Source organism: Ambystoma mexicanum, chromosome 3q (assembly GCF_040938575.1).
Source record: "Ambystoma mexicanum isolate Mex_15411 chromosome 3q, UKY_AmexF1_1, whole genome shotgun sequence".
NCBI lineage: Eukaryota > Metazoa > Chordata > Amphibia > Caudata > Ambystomatidae > Ambystoma > Ambystoma mexicanum.
Genome location: NC_090926.1, coordinates 772,827,735 through 772,845,112, shown reverse-complemented (window position 1 = coordinate 772,845,112; position 17,378 = coordinate 772,827,735). Strand labels below are relative to the sequence as shown.

The window sequence follows — 17,378 nt, the reverse complement described above, 5'->3', positions numbered from 1 at the left end:
TATCAAGTGTTTGAAAGACTGTATCCAAGACATGGCAGGAGAGTACACCAGGCAAAGTGAAAAGGTGTGTGATGACCAACAATTAAAGGATATCTGACAGAGGGCCAATGGCCTTGAAATTGTGAGTTATTTCTTAAAGTGAAGGAAAACTTGGCAGAGGAGTACACCAGGTAACCTGCGAGTCTGGGACCCACACCCAAACTTTAAGTAGTATAAAAGAAACCCAAGGAAGATTATATACCTTTTGGGATTGTGAATTGTTTTGCATAGAAGAAGGCATCTGGATAAGGGAGTTATTTCCGTGGAATTGTGAATGCACCAGGATGACGGAGTTTCCCTCTTAGCCTACAAGGAACTTGATTTTATTTTGTTGGAATTTTCTTGTTTTATTTCAATTGAGAGAAGGGAAACCTGGGAAGGAGTCATTCCCTGGAACTGTGAATATTGTTGACAAAGACATTTTTGTTGGATTCATACCTTTTTGTTGGAGCTGAAAATGTGTGCACTTTGAGAATCATAGACAATATCCTTAGCACTTTTTTTTGAGTGTGAAGGCTAGGATAGGATTTCGAACACAGGACTACTTTTTGATTTGGGCATCTTGACAACAGACAGAGTCTTAGTTTTGATTGAGGTAGGGAAAACAACTCTTATTGTAGGGATAGTGATGTGTTTCCAACCCCTTTTTCATTTAATAAAAGTCTTTAACCAAAACCATGAGCCCTTGTGTCCGCTTCTCATTCCTGGCTTCTCACACTTCTCCTCTGCACTTTCCTGTATTGTCTCCTCGTCTGATACTTTGCTTTTCTCTTTCTACAGATGCTGCCTCTGTTCTTTTGCTTCTTGCCTCACAGATACTGACATTCTTTATCCTCCTTCTCCTTTCTCTCCTCAGCGGTGGATGACACCTTGTCTCCAGTCTGCCCACCATATCCTGTGTCGGGCTGAGTGACGATGGATTAAATCAATAGCAACCTCTGACTTTATCTCTTATCCTACTGTTCATTCTTGGTATGGTTCCCTGCACCTTTCTGCCAAGCAGCACTCCTTTTTTATTTATTAACTTTTACAACAACCAATCACCAACAAATAAACAAACCCAACAGTGCATGTCATATAAAGTCAAGCATCATATACAATATCGTAAAATGTCCACTGTCTTCCCCATTACACTCCCTCTAACTTGAGCCTACTCCACTTCGCCATCTGCCGTTGTTTCCTCTAGGGGTACCTCCCCCTCTGTATTCCCGGAGGAATCATGTTCACTTAGGCAGGCCTGGGTGGACCCAAACATTGTGGCCACTAAGTGCCTCCAGGCCATCAGAGTTTCCGCTTTCTCATCCCCCCTCTATTGACTGCTTCATTCCATACCACCGTTTTCCGCTTCTGCCCATTTCTGGAGATTGTGCCTCCAAACGTCCACCTTTGGTCTATTGTTTGCTTTCCAACCCATGGCAATTCTGCGCTTGGCCAGTATATAGGCCAAGTCCTTGAGTTTACTCGCGTGTTTCAGTTTGCACGATCTAGAAAACCCCCCTACCATGCATGACCACACAGATTTCACATCTAGTATGATCCCTTTCTCGGTTAAGCGGTGGGCTACTTCTTCCCAGAACTTTCCAATTTCCGGGCATGCCCAGAACATATGTATCCATGCGTTCACTTCCCCACATTTGGCACATGTTTGTATTCCTGCGTTCTTGAATCGAGCAATCCTCTGGTGGGGGTCATGTACGCTCTTTGAGTAACATATAGCTGGATCTGTGGAAGCCTTGCATTTCTGGACACTTTTTTGTGGTATCTCTGAACCCTCACCCACAACCCATCATTCCTGGATTCCCCAGCTTCCTCTTCCCAGTCCTGTTTCAACTGGGTCACCTCCTTTCCCACCCTGGACATCAGCAGTTCATAGATTCGAGAGACCTCGTGCCCCCCCCCCCCCTCTGAGATATCATAAATTGTTTCTATGGCCGTGTCGGGTTGACCTTCCAGCACGATTTCTGACCATGTCTCTTTCACCCGCCGCACCAATCTGGTGTAAGTAATATACTGCCCTGAGTGAAGACCAGTTTCCTCTACCAGTACGTTAAATTCCATTACCTTCCCATCTTGCCATACATCTCTCAGCATTGCTATGCCCACCGGTTCCCAATGCTTACGAATTGTCTTCCTCAGTTGCTCGTCCACTCCGGTCAATTCCACTAGCGGCACTTACTAATAACCAGGGGTCGGGTTCTCCATGACCTAGCAAGCCTTGCGCCACATCTTCTACCCCAGTTCTAACATCCTCGTGCCCCCTTTTAGCTCTGGTTTTGGCAGCCATATCTATTCTTTGAAAAAGAATTGAACGCATTCAGACCTCAACAATCTAGACTCCGATATTGAGTCTTCAATTAACCCCTTAGCCACAGATTGTAGTTGACTGGCCAAAAAATAAACCACAAAGTTGGGCAATGTTATGCCCCCTTTATCACACATGTTCTGCAGTTTCCACAGGGCTATTCTATTCCTGGTATTGTGCCATATGAACCCTCTACATATGTTTTGAAGTTTAACGAAGAATCGATAGTTTATGATATATGGTATATTTCCAAAAACATGTAACAAATTCGGCAATACAACCATCTTCAACAGTGCCACCCTCCCTACCATGGCCAAAGGGAGCTTAGCCCAGAATCTCATGCTATTCTCAATGTTTGCCACTGCCTTCTCTGTGTTATGTTTGTATTCATCCTCTACCGTATGATAAATATCAATCTCCAGGTATCTAAAGGTTCTAGTCTCCCAATGTAATACTGGTAGATTTTCTCGTCGAATCCCCTTATATCTTCCCAAGGGGAAAATACATGATTTCTTAGGATTGACTGTAATGCCAGAGAGCATCACAAATCGCTCCATTACTTCTAATATATATTGCAGGTTTTCCTCAGGATACTTCAAGTATAACAGCATATCATCAGCGTACATTGATATTAAATGTGGCCCTTCTTTCGTGTAGATCCCCACCTCCTCATATTGTTGCCTCAGATATAACGCTAAGGGTTCCAGTCAAACGATAACAGCATCGGGGACCAAGGGCATCCCTGTCTAGTGCCCCTACTGAGATGCCACCTCTCTGAAACGAGTGCTCCCGTCTTGACTCTGGCTAGTGGCGTACTGTACAGTAGTTTCACCCACTTCAGGTACCCGGGCCCTATCCTGTATTCTTTTAGGGCTGACATAAGCCAAGGCCATTTGACAGAAGCGAAGGCCTTCACTGATAATTGCAACTTCGTGCAAATCCTTTTCTGTTTGCTCTATGACATGGTGGAGCCTTCTGAGATTGTCGGATGTGCTTCTGTGCGGAACATATCCGGTCTGGTCAGGATGTATGAGTTTGTGAATAACATGTTTCAGTCTATTTGCCAGCGCAGCCGTGAGTATCTTGCTGTCCTGGTTCAGCATGGATAGCGGTCTATACGACCTGCAGTCCATGCTCGGCTTGTTAGGTTTGAGAATTCCCGCCGCTGGTAATAGCGTGAATTTTCGGCGGATTTCCTCCCAGCTCAGAGCTGGGGCGAAATCCGCCGAAGTCCTGATTTGGCGGACCCTCAAATCCGGCGGTAATAGCGCTACCGCCGGATTTAAGGGTTACCGCCAAAGTCGTGATGAGGCCCTGTGTCTTTCAATGCTTCGGCTCTGAGCTGCCACTTTGGGATACTAGCTCTAGGAGGCAAGTATTACCATGTTAAGATCAGTGGCGAGTGGTCTGTGAGGACCCTCGCTTTGTATTACGACCCTGTTAGCGCCGGAGTAGCAAACATATAGTCTAGCCGTGTATACAAGTTTTGTTGGGCTGAGTAATGAGAATAATGTCTTTCATGTGGGTGGAGCAGTCTCCATACATCCTCCAGATGAAAGTCTCCCAACAGGGTCCTCAAGGTTTTGGCTGCAGGGGTAGGTCTATCTAGCTTTCTGTCTGATCTGTCCACCCTGGGGTCCAGCGTGCAATTAAAGTCTCCTCCCCATATAAATGCACCTCTGAGGTACGGGTTACTTTACTATATAAGGTCTTGAAATAGGCCACAGTATCTTAGTTCGGGGCATATGTGTTAATGATACACAACTCTCTATTTTCTATCAATCCCTGTATCGCCACCATCCTCTCATCAGACTCCACAGGGGAACTGTAATAACTGAAAGGGGACATGTGGTGCTACCCAAGTAATTACCCCTCTGGCTTATGCTGACTACGTTGCCTCTATGGTGGTCCCTTTCCATTGCTTCCTTATCACATCTTCTTTTTCTTTTGTACGGTGAGTTTATTGTAATAGGGCGATGTCTATTCTCTGCCTCCTTAGATACATCATGATCTTATTCCTCCTCAAATAACTATTGAGCCCCCTGACATTCCAGGTTGCTATCTTAAGGTCTCCCATCTCTCATCCATACCCAGTCCCGCCTCTATCCAACCTTGTCCTCAGCTTCATGCGCAGTAGCGCGTAAGCTCGTTCCCTAACTGCTTCTTAAAACTCCCCATCTCCCTTCCCTCTCCCATTTTACCTGACCCCAACTGTTGCCCCCCAACTTCCCAAAACTGTTGCCCGTGAAACTCCAACTCCCCAACTACCACCCCTATTTCCCCCCTCCCCAACTGATCCCTAGCTCCTTCCCTGGATCTCAGGCTTCCCCGCATTTAGCCCTTTCTTGGCTACTACCAGTACTCGGGACACCGCAGGCGGTATCACCCTACTGGTGATCCAACTAATCTAACAACTGGGCATAACGTCGTGCTCCTCTTGCATCTCCCGAATTAATGTTATACTATACCGCCCTCGCTCGAACCCTATGAATCGCTCATGTGTATATTCTAGTCCAGCAAGTCCACATGATGAGTATGCAAAACGGTCAGTACTTAACATCTTGCTGACATGCCAGCGTACCTCTGCTAATAGTCCTTGCTACATTAGCATCTCTCTAAGCAACCAGTAGGGAGACGCAGGTTCACTTATCCTGTCCTCCCCGATCTGGGCCATCAGCATCCATCGGGCAGACATGAGCGTCCAACCAAGTCGCTGGCTCCTCTGGCATCTCAAAAAAAACTCTCTGCCCTTGTGTAGGGCCTTGAGTTTCACAGGATACAAAAGAATGTATGTGAAGCCAGATGCTCTCAGTCGTCTTTTCAAAGCCACGTAGTTGAAGCCTTGCCTCTGTACCAGCATGGTGTAGTCTGGATACACTGTGACAGTTGCTGATGTTCTGTCTATCGTTCCGCTCTTGCGAAAAAATTCCAGAATCTTTTCCCTGTCCCTGTAGTTAAATATTTTGGCAATAATTGCTAGTGGAGGAGCTCCTGGCTGGGGTTTCCTAGTCTGGGCCTTGTGTGCCCTTTCAACCGCAAACCCTTGGGTGAGCACCCCCGGCACCTATTTCTTGGATCAGCATGCGCTCCACGTAATTCGTCGGGTCCGAGCCTTCTTCCCCCTCAGGTAGCCCCACCACATGGATGTTGTTGAGTCTTGCTCGCCCTTCCGCCTCTTTTGCCCGGTTTTTCAAGAGGCGCACCTGTTGTTGCAATATGTGGACCTCCTTGGTGTTGGCTGTGCTGACATCTGTATTAGTTTTTACTGCGCTTTCCAGGCCACACATGCGTTCCGCCAGCGCTCTCACATCCTGTCGTAAGAGGTTTACTACCACACCAACCTTCAGTTCCGCTATGGCTGTATCAATTTTGATCCTCCATGAGGATTTCAGCTCCTTTATGGTGTCCAGGATCCAACTATCACTCCGCATCGAGGCTGACGCTTCCTGCGTGTCATCTTTAGCCTGTGTGGTCATGCTCGGTGAATGTGGTATTTTAGTAAAAATGTCCATCATAGGCGGTTTTCCTTCGACTTTGCCACTTTTGAGCACCATCACTCTCGCTGTCCGCCTGGCAGGAATGGCTACTCCACAAAGTCACGTGCTACCAAATGCAGCAACAATTCACAGTCTAGGCACCAGCTCTCTCTTAGCAAGCATCCGGAGCCCCCAGATGACACAACTCCATATGCTCTTCCTCACTACAGTAGATGATCCCTTCATGGGGCAGAGTGGACTTTGTGCACTCAGTGATCTCGCTCCGTCTGTGCCTTAATGGGCATCCTCAGTGTTCCTCAGTCCATTCGACATCCTCTGTTGGTTGTCCACGGGGTATTCCGCCCGTAGACACCTCCTGTGTGCTTCCCCGCTGCAGCTACTTTGTGTGCTCAATGTGGCCTGTTATGTGCAGCAATCAAGAAATGTTGCCTTTGTAGGGGTGCTCTTACACTCTGCACCATTACAACCAACCAGACAGAGCGCTCTCTTTAAGGTGTGTACTCCCCAACAGTAAGCGGGTAATGTTGTTCGGGCTTCTTGTCCAGCTTTCCACCCCCCATGAGGTTTAAGTCATTTTTATTGCCTCCAACATTGCCACTACATTCAGGGCCAATGAATCTGCTGTGGCAGCTATGCACCAGGATCACGAGGGGAGCGTCTCTCACAGGGCAGTCATCTTACTGTGTGTGGGCCCCACGGTGGTATGTGAATGTGCAATCATGCACAATATATGGACTCACGGTTGCGCTTTGCTATCATTGTAGGCTTACTTCGCAAGCCTCGTTTGTGTGGCAGGCTCTAATCAGCCCGCCGTGCTGCGCCTGAGCGTGCAACAATGTAGCACATGCTGGAGCGCTTGCTAGTAGTTCAGTCACCTTTCAGGCTCCAATATACTTATGTGCCACCAACACCGTGGCCGCACAGGGAGACTTTGTTGCCATCTCCTTCTCGTCAACTGGGGAGCGGCCCCAGCTGTTCAAAACTTCCTGCTGGCAAACACTTCCCGTGACGGGAACAAAAAGGGAAAGCCCTTTTTGTTCACGTATTGCAGTTCCTCAGTCAATTACAATCTGCACTGAGGTGCCGTTCCATGAGCACCTCTGTTGCAAGGCGTGCAACAGATATATCACAGAGATAGTGTGGGCGCTTCCACACACGCCGGCAGCGATTCCTCACCGTGTCATTACAGGAGCTCGAATGATCATTACGCATCCCGGAATGAAGGGGCTGCCTCCACGCTCATGTACGCTTCGGTGTTGGGGGCCAGTGTGCGATATGCCTTTGTCTCCTCTCGGGGCTTCCACTGTGCGCAGTCTCTCACCGGCACGTATGGTTCCAGCCTCCTGCCGTTATGAAGCATCCACAGCAGTCCGCTGTAGTCCGCTCCAGACGCGCTCCGTCGTCTCTCAAGGCGTTCCTTTGTCCTCTGTTGTCACATGGGTGCCATTTTAAGTGCCTCATATCAGAGCTTCTCCTGGGCAATTTCTTATGATCATTGCAGTTCCGCTTCATCAGAGTATGCTCAGCATGTGCACCTCATTGTCTCACAACAGCAGGTAAGTTTATATTACAAAGGCCATAGATTTCACGAGTGCCCATGCAGAATAATTGTAGGATCATCAGGAGCAGCATAGAAACACAACCTATTCCATGGTTCCTTAGCCACCCCCCCCAGCACTACCTTATTACCCTTTTTGCTTCTTTCTTCCCAACCCTTGTCTCTTTCAGAGCCTAAATCCAATCCTCTCCCCTCCTCCTCCTGACTCTGTTTCTCACTCTTTGCTCTCTGATTCTGACTCCACTGACTATTTTTCCTCTAAAATTTGTCTTCCACATTTCTATTTCCTGCTTGTCTTCCTTACCTTCTCAAGTCCCTTCTTTCTCGCATCTTTAATGTCCTCCTTTCTTTATCTGAATCAGATATCTCTCTCTCTGTAAGGCACATCCCACTGCTGCTACTTGCGATTCTCTCCCCTCTTTTCTAATCTATTCTCCTCCCCCAACTTGCAGCTAATTCCTCTCTCTGTTCTTCTACTTTCCCTTATTTTAAACATGCCTCTATTCTTAAAAAGGCCACTATTATTTCTTCTTTTGGTTTGTCATACCATCTCTATGCTGATGACTTCCAGATTATTTTGTCCTATTCTTCCTTTTCTGACTCAATTCTGCTCTCTCAGCCAAACTTCTCTCTCTCTAATCCTGGATGTCATCTCACTACTTACACCTCAGTCTGTCTAAGGCTGAGGTTTTTATTCCTTCTCCTCTTCTCCTATTTCATTTCCTCCTGCCTCTCTTCCTATTTCTTTTTTTTTAAAGCGTTACTTTTATTTTAAAACATCACTGTCAGCCAATACATCCATGCATATGATACAACTCATTCAATGAGTCAATTGTCTGGTGCCCATTTACTCCCCCCCACCAAACCTTGTGCCCCCCTTTCCCTTTCTCCCATTCCCCGTTTTCAAACCATTCATCGTCTCTTTACACTCAAGGGATCAGCCTTAGTCCAACACCTGCCTTATTATAGTTTCCCTTTCGTGTGTCCAGTCTAGCCTCTTTTCACTCAAAGCACCGAAAAGTTTCTGAGTATGGCGGTTTTGTGGACCCTTTGGTCTCTTTCTGCTACAAACTCGTGGAATGGGAGCCATGTATTTACAAAACTTTGCTATTTGCCCCCTGCCAATGCACATACTTTTTCCATGGCCATGATGCCCCACATTCTGACCCACCACATTGCTAATATCAGATATTGTTCCGATCTCCAGTTATGTGCCACAGTGATCCACTGTGAGCATATGAGTGATTAGTGTGGCCCTTGCCCCACTTGCATCATACAGGCCCTCTGCCACCGCTCCCAACAGGATCACCTTTTGACATAGTGGTAGCTGCACCCCCAGTATCTCCCAGATCTGACTCCGAATTTCCTTCCAAAACATGTTTGCCTTTGGGCATGACCACCACATGTGACCCATGTCCCCCAGCTGGCCATACCCCCTCCCAACATTCCCTTGCTATGTGCGGGTTCGCCATATGCAGTCTCTGTGGGGTCCTATACCATCGCATAAATAACTTATATACCGACTCCTTAATCGGGGAGCACCGAGAGTTCTTCTGCGCCCGCCCCCATATATGCCCCCATTCTTCCTCTGTGATGGAAACCCCCAGTTCCTGTTCCCATTTCCCCATGTATGGCAGTATTACCCCCACCTACGTCCACTGTATTAGACGGTGCAGCCTCGAAATGCCTTTCTCAGGGACCCCCTGCCTGTGAGTTCTAGACCCACCAGAGCCCTTGGGGCTGCCTCTCTACACTCATTGGTTGTAATCCAATGCCTGATTTGCGCATAGCGGAATCTATCTTGTTCAGACCAGGAGAATTTAGTTTTGCATTCATCAAATTGAATAGGGGCACCGCCAAGGAAGAAGTCTCTTAGGGCCAAGGTAGTTTGTCCTTTCCATTTCGCCCAGAAGCCTCGTGCCCTCCCCGGGGTGAAATCATTATTATAACTCATTGGTGTGAAGGGGCCCCACCCTGGTCTAAGTTTTTTCACCCAAAGCTCTTTGTCCCAGTAGCAGAGAGTCGTTCTTGTAGATTCCAACAACTCTCTTAGATTGGCTTTCAGAAACTCTACGCACCCTAGTGGAATGTCAGTAGCCTGTTTTTCCAATTCACAACACCCGCTTTCCGTGCCTTGTGAGGACCAGTGTAGCATTGGAGCCAGTTACACTGCCATGAGATATCGGGACATTTCTTGGATCCCCCATTCCTGGACCTATAAACAGTATTCTCTTGGTCACTCATGGTTTCTTACCTCCCCAGATGAACTGGGAAATTTCTTTCTGTGGGCAGGCTATCATTTTGGGGGAAATCCAAATCGGGAGAGCGTTCATGACATATAAGAATCTGGGTAGTAATGTAATTCTGATATCCGTGATTCTTGCGAACCAGGAAAACTCCTGCAACTCCCACCTCTTCAGGTCTCTGCAAAGGCTTCCCAGGAGGCCCAGGACGTTGGTGTCAAAAATCCCTGTGTGCGTGGGAGTCAGTTTTACCCCTAGGTATTCCAAACATTCCCGCTCTGACCAGTGGGTAGGACTCCCACCATTTTACTAGATCTGCCTGGTCCTCCATAATATTAAGTGCATTGGATTTTGCAAAGTTAATGTGAAATCCCAAAGCACCTGCAAAGTCCCCCAGGAGGGACAGCACCTTCGGGAGAGTGTTCCTGGTATTTCTCAGGAACAGCAATATATTGTTGACTTATAGTGCCACTTTGTGCTCTCTCCCCTTCACCATTACTCCCTTTATTGCTGGATCCACCCTAATTGCTTGTGCTATGGGCTCCATGGCCATAGCAAAAACCAGGGGTGAGAGTGGGCATCCTTGCCTGGTGCCCCTCCGAATGGATATCGGATCCAACCTTTTCCCATTCACTTGCAGTTTCATAGTTGGGATCTTAACGTTGGCCAGGACCATCCGCGTAAAGATCTCCCCACAGCCTAATCGCTCTAGCGTTAGTTTAAAGTAATTCCAGTCCATGCTGTTGAATGCCCTTGCAGCATCTAATGCCACCAATTAATATTTCTGTCCCATTCTCCTCCCTCACTCTGACATGTTTACTGCCCTCCGGGTATTGTCTTGTGTTGTCTGCCCATTATGAATCCCGCCTGGTCCGTATGGATAATTTTGGGTAGGAACGGCATCAGTCTCAGGGAAATGATCTTTGTGTATAGTTTAGCATCCCCATTGAGTAGAGATATCGGTCTATAACTGGAGCACAGGGTTGAATCCTTTGCTGGCTTTAGAAGTAATATGGTCGTGGAAGGGCCCATATCCCCAGATATATCCCAGGTGTCCCTTATGCTGTTAAATAATCTGGTCAGAGGGCCTGTCAAAAGGGCTTGGAATATTTTATAATATTCATTCCCGAACTCATCCGGTCAGGGGGGTTTTATTCCTAGTTAGCAAACCTATCGCCCTGTTAGTTTCCTCCTCCATGAAGGGGGCTACCAGTGTCGCTCTATCTGTCTCCTTCAACTGTGGCATATTAATGCCCTGCAGAAATGCCTGTTGGTCCCCTTTCCCTAGTCCTTCCCTCGCTGCCGCCTTGGAATAGAGTTTGTGCATAATTTCCGTCTTTTTTGCCTCCTCCCTCTCCAGGATCCTCTCCCCATTCCTCAGTTGTGTGATGTAGTTCTTAGCCTGCTGTTTTCTGAGCTACGCTGACAGAAACCTATTTGCCTTGTCCCCTTTTGCATAGTATGTTTGTTTTGGATCAATAGTTGCACTGATCTGTCTGCTAGATGTGCTTCCAATTTGGCTCTGCCCTTCCACCTCAGGTTATCTTAGACCCTGTGTCCTTATGGACCCCTTTGCTTTTTTGATCCTTTTTTTTCGAGAGCTAGCCTCACCTATTCTTTCCCCCTCATGTAAGCGGCTATCCGAGCTATAAATTATCCCCTCATGACTGCTTTACTGGCGTCCCATACCACTCCCCAGTTTGTTACCTCTGTATCATTCTCCCTAAAGTAATGCTGTAGGGTGTCTTCCATGTGCGATCTTACCACTGGGTCTCTCAGTATAAGGGGGTTCAGGCGCCATGGTTTCTGCCCCTTCGGTGCCTCTGTCAGTGGATCCAGATGTAAAATTACTGGGGCGTGGTCCGATAGGAACCTTGTCCCAATCTCTATGTCCGTCACCTTGGGTATCGTGTGTCCGAGACTAGGATCTTATCTATACGGGAAAATCCCTTATGGATCGCTGAGTAATGCATGTATGCCCTCAGTTGAGGTTGAAAGAAACGCCACATCTCTGTGAGATGTAATTCCCTAAGGAATTGTGCCAATGCCTGCCTGTGTCTGCGGTCTGTCTGTGTCGGGGGGAGAGTCTTATCCATAAGTGAGTCCATCACACAGTTGAAATCTCCCCCTACTAGTACTTTACCCACACACCGTCCTGAGAATTTCCCCCACACTTTGGTTAGGAAGTGCTCCTGTTTGTCATTGGGGCCATAGACTGCCACCAGCATCACCAATTGTCCCCTTAGTAATCACCCTACCACCAGACCTTTTGGGTCTTGGTGCGTGAATGACTGATAAATCCTACCTCTTTCACGGTGAGAATTACCACTCCCTTTTTTAGTCCTGCCAGTGGCAAAGACATTTAGGAATACCATATGTAGGTCGTTCATCATCCTATCCCGCTCCTAACCTTCACCGTGAATCCCCACCTTGAACCTCTCCTTTGAGTGCCTGCTTGACCTTCTCTCACCACCCTTCCCTCCCTCTCCTCGAACCAAAACGTGTCGGTTGTATCCCCCCTCTGCCCCTCCCCCCAATTATCCCATAACAATGTGTTCAACTTCCACAGGGTATTCGTACCACCCAGGACGATGAGGGCTTGTCGGGTCTTTCTCTCCCGTCCCTCCCTTTCTCCCCTTTACCCCCCCAATCGTGTAACATGTATGTGTTTGATTGTTTCACCCCTTCCTACTGCGATGCCAATCAACTTTGTGGCCAGATCTTACCAAAAAGGCTCTCTTCCTATTTCTACCTCTGCTCGTAATCTGGGCCTTATGTCCGACACTTCTCTTTCATTCACTTCTCACACTTATTGCTCGGACTTGTCGCTACCAACATTTTGACATGCGCAAAGCCAGTCTGTTTTTTACTTTTGATGCTTCGAAGCGCCTTATCTCCTCCTTAGTTTTCTCACACTGGTTCTACTGCTCTAGTCATCTTCTCGGTCTTCCTTCCTTTTAGCATGCTCCTCTTTGTTCTATCTTTCATTCCTCAATTTGTATCCTGTGTCCTTTCCTACCGCGATACTATCTCTTCGGCTTTACACTCATCATGATGATGATGATGATATTGATAATAGTGAACTTATAAAGCGCTTGTTTGTCCAAAGGCATCTTGGCGCTAGGCAGGGACATTCATGAACTAAGAATAAACGGCCTTGCAATTTATAGAAAAAAATGTGTCTTTGATATCCGGCGAAAAGAGATAGGTGATCTGCTGTTACACCGAGATGGAGTGGGAGTAAATTCCAAGGCTTGGCAGCAGCCACTGAAAAGGCACATCCCCCTGCAAAGGGAAGCCACACCCAGGGGACAGAAACAGTACACAGCGTAAGGGAATGAAGCGGCCAGTTAGGGACATAAGGGCGGAACCTGCATTGCAAATATTCCGCCCCCTGGCCATAGAAGGCTTGATGTACAATGCACAGAGATTTTAACTGTCCCTCTGGGCCACAGGAAGCCAGTGAAGCTGCCATAAGACTGGAGAGATGGACACACAGTGGGAAGTGTGAGTCACCAGCCTAACCGCAGAATGTCGGATCACTTTCAGATGGTGAATCAAATAGAGAGGTTGTGCTAAATAAAGAGAATTGCAATAATCAAGACACTCGCTGACACTCAGAACCAGTGCAGCAACTACCGGTGCGTGGCGCTGGGAAGGAAGAAAACCCCAAACCCTACGCAAAACCCTCAATTCATAGTAACCAGATTGACCTACTGATGCCACCTGGGCTTCAAGTGAGAGTGAGGCAGAAATGAAGCAGGCCAGAAGACAGGAGTCCAAAGATAAGAAACAGAGGGGGGACCCACCACCAGAATCTGTCTAAACCCCATTGGGTTTAAGCTAATTCTGGCCCATTCAATACCCCCTGTCCTCCAGGCAGCTCTGCAGCCGAGATGCAGGATCATAGTGGGAAAGATCGAGTGGCACAATTATTTGTGTATCATCAGCATAGGAGTAGCACCGGAGAACGTGGGAGTGGATGAGCTCAACAAGGGGCTGACGATAGACATTAAACATTGTAGGGGACAATGCTGAACCTTGATGAACCCCACACGTGAGGGAAACAGATGATGAGCAGAAGGAAGGGAGAGAAAGAATTTGTGATCGATCAGCAAGAAAAGATGAGAGAACCAAGATAACACCCGTCCAGTTATCCCTGACCAGCCAGGGCATGCCAACAGGGTGGGGTGATCAACCGTATTGAAAGACGCTGATATATCTAGTAGAATCAGCGTTCTTACGCCACCCTGGTCAGAGAGACGAGCAAGGTCATCAACCACAAAGACCAGCACGCTCTCTGTACCCCGATCAGGATTTAAACCAGACTGGAAGGGATCAAGAAAAGGATTCCAAAAAAAAAACTAAGAAGCAGTGACACCAAAGACTCAAGAAGCTTCACAAAAAAGGAAGTAATGAAATAGGAGGAACGTTGGAAAGACAGGCTGGATCAAGAGAGGTTTTTATTAGGAGAGGAATCACCAGGGCATGCTTCAAGTGTGAGGATATGGTACCTGACTGACATGAGTGATTGACAGCCTGAACCACAAGAGGGGCAATAGTAGGCATAATCTCCTTACACGTTGCCAAAGGAATAGAGTCTAAGGCAGAGGCAGATTTAAGCCTAAATGTGGCCTTTACAATTTCCTCCACAGAAAAGCACACCATTGCTCCAGAGAGGAGGAAACAATTGGAGCAGATAGCAGCGTTCCAATATCTGAGGTTGCAAGTGCAATAGAAGTACGAATAGTCACAATCTTCTCAAAAAAGAAACTTGAAAGAGAGTCACAAAGGTCTTGTGAAGGTGCAACTGCCGCTGGAGCAGCCGCAGGAGAAGACAGTGAGCGCACAGTCTCAAACAGTTCTCTCAGCTGGTTCAGAATCACCTCCACCTTATCTGAATAAAATTTACATTTTGCAGCAACCAGTGCTTTATGGAAAATTATTGTAGCCTGGCGCAGGAGCGTCCGATCAAACTGAAGATAACAATTCCTCCATTTATGCTCTGCCTGCCGAAGTTTAAGTCGAAGAAGCTTTAAAGTCTCATTAAACCATGGCTCAGATGGACAGGCACGCTGGCTCAACAATTTTACGGGCACAAGATGATCGGCTGTTTTAGTAAATATTTCAGCAAGTGCTGTCAAATTCAACGCAGGTAGAGTTTGACAAGCAGTCACTATATCCTGACTGACTAAGGCTGCATCAACAGACCTCCAACAATGTTTAGACACTAGAAGGTTAGGGGAGGGGAGGTTGCAACCCTTAAAATAAAAGGAATTACAAAATGGTCAGACTAGTTTAACTGAAGAGTAGAGAAAGTAGAAACCAGAAAAGTTGCAAAAATCACGTCCAGAGTGTTGCCCCGGCAGTGAGTGGGGCCAGTCACAAGTAGTGAAAGATCAACATCTTTCATCCCAGATAGGAAGTGCGAAACAAGACGATAAGCAGCAGAATCAATTTTTAAATTATAGTCCCCTACTATAACCAGATTATTATGTTGCAGCCACAAGATTAATGAAAGCATCACAGAAAGCAGAGTCATAAGAAGGGGGACGATAAACCATTACCACATGGCATGAATAAGAGGGAGTAATGAGCACATGTACGAAAAGAGCCTCTACCTTTACCATGTGACCACATGCAACAATACTTCTGGAGAGATCAGACTTATAAACACACGCAATCCCACCACTAATCGTCTAATTATTTAACTTTCTCTGTATTGCTTTCAAATGTCTTCATGGTTTAGCACCTATTTATCCTTTTTCTCTAGCCTTGGTCTATTCTCCGTCTCAGTCTCTCTTATATGTGCCTCAACTTCCCTGTGCTTCTTCACATTTTTGTTCTTTCTCTCTGCTTGCACCTAATCACTGGAATGCTCTCCCTCTTTTCCTGCCCTTTCTTTCTAGCCTCATTTACTTTCTTAAAATCCCGTCCAAAGGACTATCTTCGCGCTGCCTGATCTGTTTATTTGACATTTGCATATTTATTGTACCACTTTTTCTGCACAGCTCTTAGGCGTTAAGCGCTATATGAATACAAATACAAATCAAAATACAAGCGGCTGTATGGGATTGTCACACTTATCACACTTTATCCAAACATTACTGCATGGATTACCTTTCAGGGGAGGACACCTGCTTCTGGAGGGCTGACCTCCAGAGTTTTCTGGTTTAGGTGGTGCACTCTTGCTCTCTTCCCTCCTCCAGATCCACGTACTGTGATATAAACTAAGCCTCCTTCCCCAATCAGGAACACCAGAAGGTAAGTAGTTTACATGTAGGTTTATTTCTCTTAGTTCTTACGTAGAGAAAGCACTGGGAAATCCATCCAGCCCAGCACATTAGGTCCAACTGACACCAGTAGAACCCTGCACTCCAAACATACATCAACACTCCACCTAGAGTCCCAGTGACATCACCACACCAACACTCCACCTAGAATGTCAGTGACATCACAGCACCCATAGCCATAATCAGGCCCAGCACAGCTTATGACATATCTCCCTCTCTTCAACCAACACAACACTCATAGCCATAATCAGGCCCAGCACAGATTATGACATTCTGCTATGGGAGTTTTCTTTTAGGACTAGCAATGATGGAGGCCAGGGGGAGAAAGCATGTGTGATGTGGCTTGCCCAAATGTAGGGTCTTGTGTATCAGCCAAGAGTACAAAAGTACTGTGAGTGTGTGCTTTATGGGAGGTCACAAAGGGACAGTCCATATCTCAATGATGAAGTGGTTAGGTGAGTCAAAGGGAAATTGTCCAAGTGAGACATGATTATGAAGGTGTTGAGGACAAAGGAAATAAAGAAGGTACTCATGAGGGTGGAATTAAGTAACTCAGTTGTTTGCATAGAATCTGGAGGATGCAATAACAGATGGAGCAACTTTAAACAGAAGTTGTGATAATAAATTTAACAAGAGTAAGCAGAGTGTGGATAAGAAAGAAGTGAATCAGGAAAGGCTTTTGAACACATGCACCAATACAAGTTTGCTTGCAACATTTAATGTTTACATCTTGTATTGTTAATCCAGATATAATGGGAAAGTATTCCAGCCTTCTATTAAATGTCTGTTGGGCTTGGGTCACATGGAAGTCAGAAGAGGAGAATGACAAAACCTGTCAGAAAGCCACTAAAAATGGTGTAGTCCAGGCAAGGTGCTACCTAAATATTTGGTTTTTATTAGTAAGTTTGTTCATCGCAATGCACTTTAACACAATAGAATGTCCAGTCTTGACAGAGTGTTCTTTCAGCTTCGTGGGAGCACGAAACATGCATCGCCCATTTGGGCAACTTTGCTTATATAAACTACAATGTGTATTGACGACCTTGAATGGACTAAACGATTTCTGAGCTTGTGGGCATATTCTCCTCTTGTGAATCGGGAAGTTAATGTAATGTGTAAGGTAGTAAATGAGTGTATATATGGCTGTAGTACACACACATACGCAGCAGAATGATAGCTAGTTATACGTTTTGTGCGAGCGTTTCAAAACAAATTGGTATAATGTATCCTCCTAACTGCATACATGCCAACCAATTTATTGTTCTTTTGTTAAAAGGGGGATCTATTTTGTAATCAGCAATTAGAGGATAAGATGTATAATTATCATCATTATTATTCAGGTATTCAGTGGGCTCAGACCTAACTTCAAGAAGGGCTTTAGTCATAGACAGAAAAACACAGTGAGGGAAACAGAGAAATAAGGAAGAGGGGAGCTAACCGGTGTGG

The 17,378-nt window shown here is 46.4% G+C and overlaps 1 protein-coding gene across 5 annotated transcripts in view; it reads left to right on the top strand.

Moving 5' to 3' along the window:
* TMEM94 (transmembrane protein 94) overlaps positions 1–17,378 on the top strand; it is a 2,019,771-nt gene that overhangs the window by 1,995,460 nt on the left and 6,933 nt on the right. The gene's annotated exons all lie outside the window — the stretch shown is intronic.